This window comes from Cryptomeria japonica, chromosome 3 (genome assembly GCF_030272615.1).
Source record: "Cryptomeria japonica chromosome 3, Sugi_1.0, whole genome shotgun sequence".
Taxonomy (NCBI): domain Eukaryota; kingdom Viridiplantae; phylum Streptophyta; class Pinopsida; order Cupressales; family Cupressaceae; genus Cryptomeria; species Cryptomeria japonica.
The window spans coordinates 623,024,145-623,030,085 of NC_081407.1; positions in this window are offsets into that span (position 1 = coordinate 623,024,145).

The following is a 5,941-nucleotide window of genomic DNA, read 5'->3' on the forward strand; positions in this document are numbered from 1 at the left end:
TTTTTTTCCTCTCTTTGATTTTTAAAATCTAATTGAAAGTGAACAGAGAGAGAGGGAGGCATATAAAATATATTATAAAGTTGGGGATGAGATATATTTCAAAATGAAATAATCTCATTGACCCAATTTGAGGTTAGGGTTTTAGATGTTTTTGTCGGGCTTTTTATTTTGTTGTCGGGAATGTTTTTCTTCTTCTTCCTCTCTTTTCCTTCTTTTGAAATTTTTTTTGGGTCTACAACTTTTCCTTTGGCTTTGTAGGAGCTTTGGTTTGGAGTTGAGTTGTTGTGGGATTTCTGGAGCTCTTTGTCAGTTTTCAAATTCCTTCACGCAAGTTCCAGGTTGGGTTTGATAACCCTAGTTTTTGTAGAGACCTCTTTATGTGTTTTCTTCGTGCTTGTATTTGATTGTAATGTATGGGTAATAGTGTAAATTTTATTGCATAGTATATTGTTTGCAATGATAATATTGGGGGAATAGGGTACATTAGCATCATTACTTAATTTCAACAATAACCTCTATTACTAAACATCATTACTACACTACTGATACCATGCATAGACACATGCATTCTACTTACTTATCCATTCTTATAGTGCAACTACATGATTAATAATGCACTCTACTTCTATCATCAATTCCCTAATCAAGGGTATGAAACCATAGTGCTTCTCTTTTCTAACTATGCATGTATGCATAACACCTTACTCTATCTTCCATGATGCATTCTTGACTACATGATTTCAATATGCAATATTAACCCCTTAAATCTAATATTCATTTTAATCAGTGCCAAATCCAAATATTCTTAGCCCCTTATCCATTCATTATCCATATGAGCATAATGCAACTACCATGATTAATCACTACTAAGTACATAACATGGAATGCATTATTTCCTACCATATGCATGATTCATATGAGTTCCTAATTCTAACATGACTATTTCCTTCCATGCTACCTACATGCATAATACAACGCCTAAGTGCCATCCTTAAATCTTTATCTTTTATGCAATAAACACTTGCTATAGGACAAAACAACTATGGAAATAACAATGTAACCTTGATTATACCTTTGACTTAGGCAAATGATGTATTTATATTATGACATTGTTATGTAAGGAATTGAGATGTAATATATGTGTGGTTTATATTTGTAATGAAAAGGAAATGTTTCCCTTGGAACAATTTTTTTTATGTTATGCCTTATGAATGAAATAAACTTAGTTCATGAGATAGATAGTAAAAGCAACAGGATAAATGATATGTGCCTAAACAGTGGAAACATTATGAAACCATGTACATTAGATTAGTGAAATGAAAGTCTAGACATGTCTATCAAAATAAAATGCAAGCTCGATCAAGGACGAAAACTACATAATGAATATGCAATATAGTGCACACAAACATTTGTACTGATAGAAATAGAGCAGAAAAGTCTAATAGATAAACACCAACATAACGGATATGCAATGTAGCACACAAAAACATCTATAGCTCGTATCATTGATCCCTTATACCTTCTTGAACCTGTTCCCATGTCCACATAAACATACCAATCACTGGGGAGGAATGCAAAGCTTTCTAATGAGCAACTGAGATACATTACACTATTAAACTATAATCCGACGGACAAACACTTATAACTCTTATTGGAGAAATGTGTATGACTTGAAATCAAGAAATTAGACTCCTTACACACTACTAAACTTAACTCCAACACCACACAACTAGATCATGCAATGTGGTAGAATGTGGCTCAAAATGCCAACTCACTAACTTAAGAAAATACATTGTTAATACCTTAGACAAATTTTTTAGTCGTACAAGTAAGACCAGAATCATAGTGAACGTTCATTTGACTCCTTGAAATGTAGAAAAATTAATCAAGATGATTTCATTCCTCACCCAAAGTGTAAATCATACGTAACAATGTGTTATCATATACATACCTTACATCTAAACTCATATTCTGTCATGGATACAACTGGTGGTCTTTTGGGTTGTCTTCTATCATGCCGATCATTTCAAAATGTGATTTCAACCATATCTCTCAAATGTCAAACCATCTCTTTCAAATTTAAAACCATCTTTCTCAAATGTGTCATCACACATCATTTGCCAACCTCTTCATCTTTACTAATGATCTCACATTGACATTAATGACAACACATATTACTGACAAAGTCCCCCTTTGTCATTGATGGAAACACACCTTTATCTACAATTCTTCTTTCTCTTTATCTATACACACTCTTCCCCTTTGGCAAAACAACTAACTGTGCATTCTCTCCCCCTTTAACATCAAGGACAAATGGCATACTATCTCCTACTAATGAAAATAAAAAATATTGCACATACTCCCCCTAACTATACAAACTAATTACAAAACTCTCCCCTTTAGATGTACATCCCTCAAAATTGATACTATGTACATAATGTCTTCAAAAAAACCAAAAATAACATTGCAATCCACTGCAAAACTATACAAACACAAAATTGTCTCATCTATGCTTTTGCAACTCCCTTAGAAGGTGTAATACCTTTATACATTAGCTCAAGGTGGGCTAGTTTTGCATCCCAATTTGCCTTAGTTGAGGAAAGAATTTGATTCTGGTACTCAAACTGAATAAACAAGTCCACAACAATATCTACACTATCAAGTACTTTCATCTCTTGTTCTACCTTTTTTGCTTCACCAAATATCCCAGATAATGAAGCCAACCTCCAATTTACTACTTCTCTCAAGAGACTAAATTATTTCTTTATTTGTTCTCTCTGGTCCTATAGAAAAGATAGTTGCGAATGCAGATTTTCCAATTGTGCCCTAGTAGATCCATCCTTGTCCTTTGACAAGTCATATATGCTCTAGCCATTTGAAAGATTTGTGACTCAATGGAGTGAATAATCTCCTTAGTTCTCTTAGTTGAATTAGGCCACCTCAAAAAAACCGGTAGATAGAAGTTGCCTCATCAACACAATCCTTAAACTTTTTTTAAGTTTTTTTCTACAATTTATTGTGTGCATTGGAACACTAGTCAAATGCTTCAGCCATTCTTTTATCATTAAACTTTCTCAAAGCCTCTTTTTATACTTTCTTCTTAATATGGGATGAATGATACTCAAAAGGATACATTAGTAGCTTCAAACTTCTATTCTGGAGACAAAGAGGAATCAATATTTACCTCAAGAAGACCCTCCTAAATTGTCTTTACAATGTCATCAGAAGCCTTTTATTCTTCAAATGATCTTACAAAATTTATTTTATTCTAATGCATGCAAGATATCACCAAGATGGCACTTATGAAAGGAAGAAATATTTGACATGTCAACTTTCCCTTCATGAGTTGGAATTTGCAAAAAATGTAGTGTCACCATAGGTTCAAACTGCATCTAAAGATCTAGAAGGTCCTTGAAAGAATCAAAGGGGGAAGAAGATCCCTCACCAACTTCTTGTTTGCTAGAGGAAGCATCCTGCTTGTCATCTATTTTCTCTACCACATCTTGAACTTTCACAAGATTGTCCTTCTTCTTCCCTTCTTCTCCAATCATTGTGTTCTCATCTACACCAAAATTCAATGTATTCTCTGAAATGTTTTGTTCTTCATTCTCACTTGTATTCCCTAGAGGAGGGACCTTCACTTCACCTTCTTCTCTTGCACCTTGCACACCTGTATCAGTCTTATTTGGAGGAGGTCTCCTTGTTCTCCTCGTCATTTTTCTCAACACTATCAACTCCTATCACATGAACCTCATAGGCTAACACATCGATAGTAGATACATTAGGTATTTATTCTAAATCAAAGTAATCTTCAACCATCATTTTCCCTTTATTTATTTCCTTTAGGATCTTTGTAGTAATTTCCTATGTTTCTCTCTACACTTCATCCTTATCATTCTCCTTCGTGATTATTAGGGTGTCCACCCTTTAATTTTTTCTCAATTATTGAGATTGTCTTTGAGTAATCTTTGTTACCTCATCGTTAGATAATGAGGGTTCAACCTATCTAGGAGATTGTTTTCTTAATTCTACTTCTAGCTTGACAACTTCATCTATTTCCTCCATCAAGGAATTATGAAGGCCCTCTAGAAGATAATCCAAAATATCACTCATTGTCAAATTATACTTCATCATGTACATGATTATGACTTGCTCAATTATTTCCTGATTATATAGAGGCACATATAGATAAAGCTTAGTAGTTTCTTATAAATCCCCATGCCCCACTTGCATTGAGAAATGAATCTAGACTGAAGAGATTTTGTTTAGGTGTCTCGAGAGGAATATTCTTTTTATTCTTTTACTTCCCCTTCTCCTTTTATTTTCCTTTTTATTTTTCCATTCCTTTAGAACTTCCTTCTTCTCCTTGCCTTGTTCTATTTTCTCTTATCTTCATTACAAAAGCTTCCTTTTTTTGCTTCTTCTTCATCATCATCACTATTTACTAAATTAAACTTTTCTCTTTTGTCCTGCTACTTTTTTGTATTCATTTTCCATGTTTCACTCTCTATTATATTGACACCTTAGCAAAATCCCTTCTTCTACTAGGAGTTGTTTGAGCCGATATAGGAGGTGTAGAAGTGGAAGACCTTCTTGTTCTTCTAGGTGCTTGTGGAGACTACGAACAACATCAAGAGCTTGAGATGCCTCAACAATACTTTTGGATGATCTCCCTAACATCTCCTCTAGCCTTACCTTGGTCTTCTTTAGTCTCTTATTAACCTCCTTCTTCATAATATTGCTAACGATCTCCTCATATGTCTTAAATCTCTTAACATTGGGATCCTTGAGATTTTTTATTAGAATATCAACATAGGTAATCCATTCAATTCCAAAGACCTCATAAGACAATTTAGGAATCCATGCAATCCTAGGATCAACTCCCTTCATGTAACAATTATCTTTATCTACCATGAATGTAATGACTTCCTTATATCTTTTTACAACTTATGATGGAATCCTGTACCTTTCTTACATCTCACTCTAGAAAGTCTTAAAGAAACCCTAGTATATGCAGTATCACTTGTCTTACTATTTGGAAAAGTATGTATATGATCTCTAATTTGGGAGGATACCAGAGCATCCTTCACCCAAACCACATTCTTCACACTAAGAAATTCCTTCATTAAAAAAAGAATTAAGAAGATAATAAGAGATCCATACTGGAAGTTGTATCTTGTCTCCTCGGTCTTGTTCAAGTTGTCTATTAATTTTTGTGATCTTGCAGGGTTGGTCAAGGCAGATAAACTCCTTATGAATGTATCTTAACACAATCTAGATCCATTCCTTTATAAAGCATATAAAATCTCTTCCAAACATCCAATATCTTCTCCTCCACACTAATATACTCTAATTTTAGCATGAAGTTATCATCCACCAATTGTTTGTCTTAAAATCCTCCATTTTCATTTGATTTTATTCTTTGAAAGGTGAATAAATGTAAACGTGGAAATCCTTAGTATGAATTACATCAATAGGATCATGGGGAAATTCTCTAACTTTCTTGGTTACAACAAATATGTAGGGACACTTCTTGAATACAGATCTTAGCTTCTCCATAGCATCAATAAACCTAGGTGTAGCTATGTTTAACTTTTTTATGCTTAGGGTTGCAAAAAAACTTGAAAATAACTAAAATATGACTGTTAGGGTTTGCATGCAATATCATTTTACAAAACCTTCACTTCTTAGTTGCTTGTCACTTTTGAATGCATAGAATGAGATTAAAAATGATCAAGTTTCATTTAAATAACTTTCTTATTTGTCTTGGTTGCATTACTATTGACATATTGTGTCACCCTTAAGCCATCAGTTACAACTGATCCGAGACATCCTCAATGACTTAACCCTTCTTCAATTGATCACCCAAAGACCTTAAACCCTAAACCCTAAGCCTCACACTTCGGTCAATCTTATCTTGGTTCTATTTTCTCATTGACTT